Source organism: Panthera tigris, chromosome A2 (assembly GCF_018350195.1).
Source record: "Panthera tigris isolate Pti1 chromosome A2, P.tigris_Pti1_mat1.1, whole genome shotgun sequence".
Taxonomy (NCBI): domain Eukaryota; kingdom Metazoa; phylum Chordata; class Mammalia; order Carnivora; family Felidae; genus Panthera; species Panthera tigris.
Window position 1 is genome coordinate 53,660,377 of NC_056661.1, and position 10,987 is coordinate 53,671,363.

The following is a 10,987-nucleotide window of genomic DNA, read 5'->3' on the forward strand; positions in this document are numbered from 1 at the left end:
AACAGGCCTGGAGAACAAATGAAATGGTCCACACTGGAAACAGAGATTGAGGATGGGGAAATTAGAGGCACCTGGTGGCTCAGTCAGTTAAGCTCCTGACTCTTGATCTAGGCTCAGGTCATGATCTCATGGTTCCTGGGATCAAGCCCTATGTCAGGGTCTCCTCTGACAACCTGGAGCCTGCTTGGGATTCTTTCTCCCTCTCTCTCTGCATCTCCCACCTCCCCCCTCACTCTTGCTCTCTCTCAAAATAAATAAACTTAAAAAAAAAAAAAAAGAATGGGGAACAAAAGATAGAGGGTGGGGGGAGGGGGGATCCAGTCTGTCCCATAGCCCTCTCGCCTTCTCCATTGTTCACACTCCACACACACTACCCACCCCAGCCTTCAACTCAATTTTGCCTTCACCAAGGCACCTCTGGTGCCTGACCCATGTTGCCATGCTTCCCAGAACCATCTCCCTTTCATCCTAGCTCCTCAGCTACAGAGCCCCGAGATAAAAGTCACCCTGACTCCAGCAACTGATGGGGCCAACCCGTCTCTTGGGTGTGGCCAATGCACAGCCTTTTCCCACCACCTCCTTGGCTAACCTCTACCTGCCTCCTCCCAGCCTTGGACCACACCTCAGGGCTGATGACTCATTCCCAACAGGGGCCGGAGCCCCTGTTCACTGCCCCATTTCCATCAAATTCCTACAGCAGTTGCTGAGAACACACAGAAACATATTTTTTCCCCTTGATAAACCCAACTTTCACCTCTCCTCTGCACAGAGGGGTAGGCTTGGGATCCAAAGTTAGACAAATAAAAGACCAAATGATAGCCCTGCCCTCACTGCTGTGATTTGTAGCCTCTCCCTCAGGTGGTGTAGGAGCAGGAAGACTTGCCATCGGGCGTTATTGGGAGGAAATAAAACAGGAAGGTACAGGCCCTGGCACGCAGTAGGTGTTCAGGGAGCACTCCTCCTCCTCCCTTCTGTCTCCAACACCTCTCCCCAACTTACTACTTTCTGTTCTAAATGGAAAAGTGTGCCAATCTTGACAAAGAAAAACACCAGCACTTTCAAATGTCCTTTTCCCCCTTCCAGTTACCACCCTAATTCTTTCTTCCCCTTTCCCCTAAATTTTGGATCCAAATTTGTCCAAAAAATGGTCTGGACTCCAACTCAATTTTCTCAACCATCCCTCCACTAAGCCCCAGTCGTCTGCCTCCCATAGCCACCTTCAAAATGTCTCTCCTTCTCACTGAAACATCCCTCCAGAAGGGTTTCTCAAGCCCAGGCCTCAGTGCCCTTCATGACATTTGGTAAAGGGCATCCTCTTCCTGTTGAAATTCTCTCCTATTTCACTGGTCGGACTCCTCCTGTCCCAGGAACAGAACCTGTTCCTCTCAGGCCTATGGAACCCAGCCCACCAGGTGAAACATCTCATGCTATTCCATCTGCTGGAAATGCTCTTGCCTACTTTTTAAATGTTTATTTTTGAGAGAGACAGAGAGAGAGAAAGTGAAGGAGGGGCAAAGAGAGAGGAAGACAGAGAATCCCAAGCAGGTTCTGCACTGTCAGCACAGCGCCTGACATGGGGCTTGAATTCACAAGCTGTGAGATCATGACCCCCAAATCAAGAGTCCAGATGCTTAACTGACTGAGCCACCCAGGTGCCCTGCCTTTCCCTATTTTTAATCCCAACTCAAGGGCCATGTTTCCACGGAGCCTCCCCTGGCAGCTGTGGCCTCCAGTGTTCTGTCCTTGTTCCGAATTTCCATATATCTCCTGTGTTAGCCCACACTTTATTATGTAGTCTTTTCTCATCCCTTCATTGCTTCAGCTGGCAGGAAAGGCACAGTCTTTGGAAGCAGACGTTGAATTTCCATCTCCTTACTCTATTCGCTGTGCAACTCTGGGCCAGGCAAACAGGCTACTACATCTGTCTGAGAGATTTTCGTATCTGTGACATGGGGACAATACACCCACCTCATAAGACTTTGGTGAAGCTGAGATCCTTAGGAAAGCATTTTGTGTTGGGGAGGGGCGCTGGCTAGCTCAGGCAGCGAAGCGTGCAACTCTTGATCTCAGGGTTTTGAGTTCAAGCCCCACATTGGGTGTGGAGATTACTTATAAATAAAAAATTTTTTTTCAAAACATCATCGTATGTTGGGGAGATGCAGGGTGGGCTTCATGGCATGAGATCAATGCAGTCACACAGGGCCCCTGCACTCAGAAGGTCCAGCCCTTGGGGTTTAATGCTCTGTGGTCTCTGTATTGAGATGCGTAATAATTTCATCTTTGAATTTGTTTTTTGTTAAAGTGAAGTCCAATGGGACATGAAGCATACACCTAGGGGCTCGGAATCTCTGGTCACAAGTGCTCCTGCCTTTCTGGGGCTTTTCAGCTGCCTGTTCCCTTTCCTTTCTGCCACTTCCCTCCACCCCCAACCTGAGCCAAGTCCTGCCCAGTGTCTCCACTCCCGCCCAGCAACCTTTGCCGTCCTGTGGCCCCGAGGAGGCCCAGGCACTGGTGAGGGAGAGGGCATGTTTGATCTTGATGTGCCCTCCCCTGGGTGGCAGTACCATTGCACATTTGGCAGGCAACATGGGAGGTGCCTCACTTCCACCATTGATCCAGGTACTGAGCACAACTGGAGGGTCCCCATCCACCCAGAGTTGAGATGGTAGGTCCATGCGAAGGGGAGGGTGACTCTCCTAATTCCAGTCCAGCTCTAGCCTTTCAGTCTGGCAGCCAGACCAGAGTCGGGCTCCCGCAGCCAGCAGACCCACACAGCCATTAGGGTCTGCACTTGAGCTGTGAGTGTCCCTGTACCTGGGGAGCCTGGCATTAAATAGCATGTACAAAACACCACGACAAGACGAGAGAAAGGGAAAAGTTCTACATTTGAATACCTATAAAGTCACTTTTTCCTACTTTATGAACAAGGGGCCCCACATTTTCATTTTTGTGCTAGGCACCACAAATTATGTAGGTGACCCCAGAGAGAGGTCAGGAGGGCCATATAGTCCTGGAAGCATGTTAAAATTTGCCAGCTCTCCCCAAACAAAGTTGTAGAGGTTACACCAACAAGAATAAAAGAAAGCCCTCATCATTTGACTTAATCTGAAGCCTTATCAGTGGACCACATTGTCTGTGGCAGACGATTATTCCAGCCGCCCATTGTGTAACAAGGCACTCCAAACTTAGGGGTGTCAAAGAGCAACCATTTTGTTATGTTATTCCTGTGGGTCAGGAATGCAGACAGGGCCTGGCAAGCATGGCTGGCTCTGCGATGTCTGGGCCTTTGGTGGAAGGACTCTGATGGCAGGTGACCCGAATACCTGGTGCTGGAGAGTCCACTTCCAAGATGGTTTTTCACTCCTATGTCTGGCACCTCCGTGGAGATGGCTGGAAGGGATGTGTGGGGGAATGGGGAGTGGTTAGCTGGGACAGTCTGCCAACGCACCTCCACCTGGCCTTTCCAGCATTGTGGCCTCAGGGTAGTCAGAATTCCTCCATGGCGGTGCAGAGCACCAGTAAACAATGCAGAAGCTGCCGTCTTTTATGACTCAGTCACCCAGCATCACTTCCAGTGTACTCTGCTGTTTGAAGCAGTCACAGTCCCGCCCAGATTCAAGGGCAGAGAACACAGACTCCATCTCTTGATGGGAGACTGGGCAAGGTGACAAAAACTCATGTGGGATACAGCCATCTGTGAAAAGTACAATCAGCCACAACTATGCATTAGGTTTCCAAATAAATGTTGTAACTGTCTTGTAAATAACATTATTAATTTATGTTATGCTGGAAAGGGGGGATTATGATTTAAATACATTAAGGGGCCCCTGGGTGGCTCAGTTGGTTGAGCATCTGTCTTTGGCTCAGGCCATGATCTGGTGGTTTGTGAGTTTGAGCCCTGCTCAGGCTCTGTGCTGATAGCTTGGAGCCTAGAGCCTGCTTTGGATTCTGTATTCCTCTCCCTCTGCCCCTCCTCCGCTTGCTCGTGTGTGTGTGTGTGTGTGTGTGTGTGTGTGTGTGTGCGCGCGCGCGCTCTCTCTCACAATCTCAGAAATAAACATTAAAAAAAATTTTTTAAAAACCTGAAAAAAAATTTTTTTAATGTTTATTTTTGAGATAGAGAGAGTGTCATCAGGGGAAGGGCAGAGAGAGAGAAAGAGGGGGACACAATCCGAAGCAGGCTCCAGACTCTGAGCCATCAGCACAGAGCCCAACGTGGGGCTCAAACCCACAAACCACGAGATCATGACCTGACCTGAAGTCAGACGCTTAACCGAATGAGCCACCCAGGTGCCCCAACTTTTTTTTTTTTTTTTAAGTAGGCTTCATACCCACTGCAGAGGTCAACATGGGGCCTGGACTCATAACCCTGAGATCAAGATCTGAGCTGAGATCAAGAGTCAGATGCTTAACTGACTGAGCCACCCAGGCACCCCATCACCACTTTTTAATATCTACTTTGGCACTTCCACATTAAAAAATATATACCAGGAGCATCAAAAAATGGAAGTGGCTCAGGCCTCTCTCAGTCTCTAGAATAAGGGCCATATTACTCATTTTTGCAACATTCTATCACCTTGATCCCCCCAGCATGTACCACTATTTGCTAATTATTTCACTATTTGCTAAGGCAGAAGAGAAACTCTGGCTCCAGCTTGCAAGCAAATCCTAAGGTTTACTGAACAACTAAAACTTTTTTTAAATTTTTTTTTAATGTTTATTTTTGAGACAGAGAGAGACAGAGCATGAACGGGGGAGGGTCAGAGAGAGGGAGACATAGAATCCGAAACAGGCTCCAGGCTCTGAGCTGTCAGCACAGAGCTCGACGCGGGGCTCGAACTCACGGACCACGAGATCATGACCTGAGCCGAAGTTGGCCGCTTAACCGACTGAGCCACCCAGGTGCCCCTGAACAACTAAAACTTTAATTTCAGATTATTTCATTGTCATCGATGTCCAGAATCTAAAATGGGTACAGTTTCCTTCATTGGCTTGGGTTGGGTGATTCCAAAGGGAGAATGAAAGCCAGATAATCAGGGCCAGAGGTGTGCTTGTGTTGCTTTGTTTTGCATAAACCTTATGGACACACATCTCAGTTCTCCAGTTCACTCTCCATTATCTGCAATTAATTCAGTTTATTTCAATGAACATTTACTGAGTGAGCACTACTCCATGCTGGGAGCCACGCACTGACCCTGCCACTGGAGATACAAAAATGCTCAGCATGGTCCCTGCCTTCCAGGGGCTCAATGGGCAGAGGTTGGGATGGGGGGAGCACAGGGGGAAACAAATTAAGCACAGCCACGTGAGAGAAACTCAAACTTAACTCAAACAAACAATAGTCTCATCTATTCAGCGCTCAGTGTTACACAGAGCATGTGACTCAGGACTGGTCAATCTTAGCGGCACATGGCCCTCGTCATTGTGATTGGTTCAGGGATGGACACATGACCCAACCAGATCCAATCGAAGTGAATGGCCAGATTTTTTGAAGAAGCTCCCAAATGAGTCTTCTGAATTTTCCCAGGGACTCAAACTGTTGGGGGAGAGACAGCTGGGCCTGCCTCAGCTACCTTTGCACAATGAGAGCTGAGCCTGGAGTCTTATTGGGTCCTGCTGACATTTGTTAAACCCTGAAACCAACAAGACCTGCAACCAGCCAGACCTGGAACTGCTTTTTCAGTTCCATGCAGCATGATATTCCCCTTTTCTGAACTTAAAACCATTGAGTTAGTTTCTCTGTCACTTGTAACAGTCCTAATAAATGTTCCAGCAATTACATATTGATTTCCTCTGACAATATTGACGTTTACTTATGGTCATTTCTTTTTCTTTTTCTGAAGAGAGATATCCTAGAACATGAAAATCACTGGAGTAACTATGCACTCACTTCCAGAGACAGCGTCTTTGAACTGAAGAGTGTCCCAGGCTCCAAAGATCACTGAGGGAAAGGTCTTCTCAGTGCCTTTCAGCCTTCCTTCCACCGTTCTGTGCCCTCAAATGAACTGTGTCACCCTGCCGGACTCTGAGGCTCTTGTGGATTCAGAGTTTGGTATTGGCCTCTCCACCTTCACCGCAATAGGATTAGTACATTGTGAGAATCTGGGTATTATATTATTAGCAATATTTGTATCCTTTACAAGCAGACATTGGCCTCGTAACATTGAGTAGGGGAGAACCGAGGAGTTTTGTTTGTTCAGTAAGTAAGGAGGGGGGTCCTCTGGTAACCAGCTTCAATTTGTACCCCTTCACCTACCTCTCTAGGAGGGAAAGACTTAGAGATGTTACAAGAAGTCAATCTTCTGACACTAGATTAATAGGGTTTGGGCTCATCTGTAGAACCCTCTTCTCAGGTTTGGATATGATTTGCACATTTAAAATTGTAGATCGTTTTCTGTTAGTTCATTTCCTCATTATGGTTCTGGGCAACTTTAGTTTTATCTTCCTTCTCAGAATCCTTTCAGTAATGTTGGTGTCCCATCCACATTTGCTCTATCAGAAAAGTCAGTATTTTCTCTTAGAAACAATTTCAGAAGCCAAGCGACTCCAAAACAAGTTGCTTAACACAGAAAGGAAATTTATAGTAACAATAGCTAACAGTGTTTGAGAACTAACTATATACCAGGCATAATGTCATAAGACATATAGTAGTAAATCATGAGAGTGAATCTCAGTCTCATAACAATCCTGTGAAATAGGTACCATTACCATTCCATTTTACAGATGAAGGAACTGAGCCAAGGACACAAAGCTAAGAGCAGATGAGCTCTGGATGCAGTTCAAGCAGTTCAACCCCACCCCCTACTTATTTTTTCAATGTCTTTTCAAAGTAAACTCTATGCCCAATGTGGGGCTCAAATTCAAGACCCCAAGATCGAAAGTCATATATTCTACCAATTGAGCCAGCCAGGTGCCTCCTTTTCTTACAAGTTTTTCCCCCTTATTTTTTGTTAATAACTACTTATTTTTATGTAATTTCAAAGAGAAAATTTGCAATAGTACTATAATGAATTCACATAGGTAGAACCTATAAGTTCAATCATTACAATATATTTGTTAAATAAATAAATAGGCATGCAAACAGAGTAAGTAATCTTAATTAAGAACATGTCGGGGCACCTGGGTGGCTCAGTCGGTTAGCATCCGACTTCAGCTCAGGTCATGATCTCACAGTCTGTGAGTTTGAGCCCCGCGTCGGGCTCTGTGCTGACAGCTCAGAGCCTGGAGCCTGCTTCAGATTCTGTGTCTCCCTCTCTCTCTGCCCCTCCCCTGCTCATGCTCTGTTTCTCTCTGTCTCAAAAATAAATTAAAAAAAAAAAACATTAAAAAAATTAATAAAAAAAAAAAGAACACGTCAATATACCCCAAAACAAAAATCCATGTTGGCTGAAAGTCCCAAAGCTGATAGGGGAAACGAAGTGTGTCTAATATTTTCTGCATAATTTTTACTCGTTTCTGTATTTATCCTTCCTGAGGTTTCCTCACGACAATAAAAAGATTTGCAAAACCTCAGAACCTAGATAAATCTTAGAGACACTTGGTGCCAACCTCACTGCCTCTTGCTTTTGGCCTGAAGGAGGGACCACGTATTCTGCCTCCCAACCAGCCAGGGGCAGCTGAGAGCCCAGTGGCTTTAAAATTCAGATCAAGGGAGGGGCACCTGGGTGGCTCAGTCAGCTGAGTGTCTGACTTCCACTCAGGTCATGGTCTCACAGTTCATGAGTTCAAGCCCCACATTGGGTTCTGTGCTGACAGCTCGGAGTCTGAAGCCTGCTTTGGATTCTGTCTCTCCCTCTCTCTCAAAAATAAACATCAAAAAAATTTTTTAAAAAAACCCCTCAGATCAAGGGAGCATGGCTGGCTCAGTTAGTGGAGTATTCCACTCATGATCTTGGGTCGTGAGTTCAAGACCCATGTTGGGTGTAGAGATTACTTAAAAATAAAACCTTAAGGAAAAAAAAAAAGAATTCTGACCAAAGCCCAGCTGTGGCACTTAAAAGCTATGTGACCTTGGACAGGGGCCTAACCTCACAGAGCCTTGGTTTCCTTATCTGTAAATGAAGCAAATACTGACCTCACAAGGTTATTGAGAGAATTGAGATAAGATACGTAAAGAGCTTGGCATCAAGCAGGGATTTAATACAAGTCCTTCTGCTCCACCTTTTCAAATAGCTTCCACACTTCAGATTATTTCCCTAGAATAGAGCCCTAGAAGTGGAATTACTGGACCAACTGGAATAAACATTTTTATGGCCCTTGATCTATATCGCCAGCTTGTTTTCCAAAAGGGTGCTGCCACCAGCCCTATGTGAGATTGCCAGTTCCCCTATCACTTTGCCAACACAAAATATTATAATTATTTTTCTGTTGGTTATTACAAAAAGAAAAGTACTTTATCACTACTTTAAGTTGTATCTCTTTGATTAGTCATGTAGTCAGATATGTTTCCACATCTATGTTCCCTGTTCTTTGATTTATCTCTTCATGACCTTTGACTGTTGGGGTATTGGCATTTTTTCTTATCAATATTTGTGCATCATTGTTTGCGATGAAGAAATTAACGTCTTTCTTTATTATTATTATTATTATTATTAAATTTATTTTTGAGAGACAGAGAGAGAAACAGAGTGCGAGCAGGGCAGGGGCAGAGAGAGAGAGGCAGACACAGAATCTGAAGCAGGCTCCAAGCTCTGAGTTTCAGCACAGAGCCCGGTGCAGGGCTCCAACTCACCATGACCTGAGCTGATGTCGGATGCTTAACTGACTGAGCCACCCAGGTGCTCCAGTGAAGAAATGAACTTCTGAAATATTGATGGCAAATGTTTGTTCCTAGACTTTTGTTCACCTTTTCATTTTGAAGCTGTTTCACTTATTTGTAATGATTTTGTCTTCATAATTGTTATTACTGTTGTGGTAGTTTGAGAGGTTTTTAAGCTACAGATGTCTATCATCTTTACTTTGATGCTTTTCTCTATGATTTATTCTATACAACTTCTAAGCTGTATCTCTGCAAGTGTAGATAATTCTGAGGAGCCAACTGCCTCGGGTTGAATTGGGTCTGCCCAATATGTGGAGGTCCTCATCCCCAGCACCTGCTAATGTGGCCTTCTTTGGAAGTAGAATCTTTGCAGATGTGACCAAGCAGAAATGAAGTCGTACTGGAGTGGGGTGGGCACTAGCCAAATATGACTGTTGTCCTTATTCTAAGAGTAGAAGACAGATGCACAGATATACTCCACCCCCCCCCCCCCAGCAGTTACAGAGATTGGAGTGGTGTGGCTGCAAGCCAAGGAACGCCAGGTCTTGCCGGCTGCCGCCAGGAGCTAAGGGAAAGGCAAGGAAGGATCCCATCCAGAATCTCAGAGGGAGCACAGGCCCACCGACACCTTGATTTCATTCATACTTCTGGCCTCCAGAACCATGAGAGAATAAATGTCTGATTGTTTAAGCCACCCAGTTTGTAGGACTTTGTTATGGCAACCCTAGAAACTAATATAGACACCAAGCTAAGGCCAAATTTTCCTATCAAAATTGGAACCAAGGAGAACTGGACAGAAATGATCTCATGCTGAACACGGAAATGCCAGGCGTGGAGAAGAATGGGGCCAAAAATACTGTTTTCCTAGCATCTAGGAAAATACCAAAACACCAAAATGAAACGCAAATGACTAAAAGACTTAAGTATAAATGAAACCATAGATGTTCCAGAGGAAAACGTCTAAATGTTAAAAAAAAATTTTTTTTTCAGCATAGGAGGGGCATTTCTAAGCATGATACAGATGCCAGAAGCTGTAAAGGAGAAGGTTAATAAATTCAACCACATAAAAGTCAAGTTTCTGCCTGGTAATAAATACCTTAAGCAAAATCAAAGGTCACATGGCACACTAGGGGAAAAATACTTGCAATTCAATTCACAAAGAGTTAGTTTTTCTCATATAAAAAGAGCTCCAAAAATCAATAAGAAAAGACTAAGTACCCAACAGAAAAATGGTCAGAGGATATGTACAGACAGTTCACAGAAAGGCACAAGCAAATAAATCCAACATATAGAAAGATAGACACCATCATAATAAGAGAAATGGCTTTGAGAGACCACTTCTCACCTCTCAGATTGGGCAAAGTCAAAATTCATTTGGTAACTACCTCCCAATTATTTTTGGTATATTTTCGACTGGAAAGGCAGAAGGTTAAGACCACAATTACTAGATGACTTCTTAAGATTTTTTGCAATGCTGCACTCTGGGACCCATAATTGTTGTTGTCATTACATTATTTTCACCTATTGGATTATCTGAGTGTCAAGACATCTACTATATTAGAAAAAGCCAGTATAGCATAATGGTTAACTGTGGTGCAACGGTTAATTGCCCAGGTATGATTCTTGGTTCTGCCACTTTCTAGCCGTGTGTCCTTGGATAAGTCATTTGACTGTTGAACCTCAGTTTCCTCATCTGTAAAATGTAAATGATGTAGCGCCTACTTCCTAGGTTATTAAGAAGAATTAATGAGTTGATACATGTAAAGCATTTAGAACAGTGCCTGGCACATGATAAGTACCATATCAATGCTAGAAATTAATATTACCACAAAGTGACTCTAAAGTCTGGAAATGTACAGAATTTTGTTATGTATTACCAATAAACCATCTATTCTGAAAATTCCTGTGTTTCCAGACTTGATGGCCACTCTATATGTACTAGATGCTTTAAAATACATTCTCTTCTTTAATCCTCACAACCGTCTTGTAAAGTTTGCTTTATTACCTCCATTTCACTAATAAAAAGCAAGGGATCAGAGAGGTGAAGTTACGTCCCCAAAGTCACACAGCTAGTCAGTGCCAGAACCAACGTTCAAACTTCAATCTGCTCAGGTTCTTTCCACTCCATCTCAGGCCATCCTCTCCAGAGCGTCTTTCTCCGTCGCCCAAGGCACCCTTTTGGTCTACAGAGGATGGAAAATTTTCAGCCCGGTTCCACATGGCGAGCCC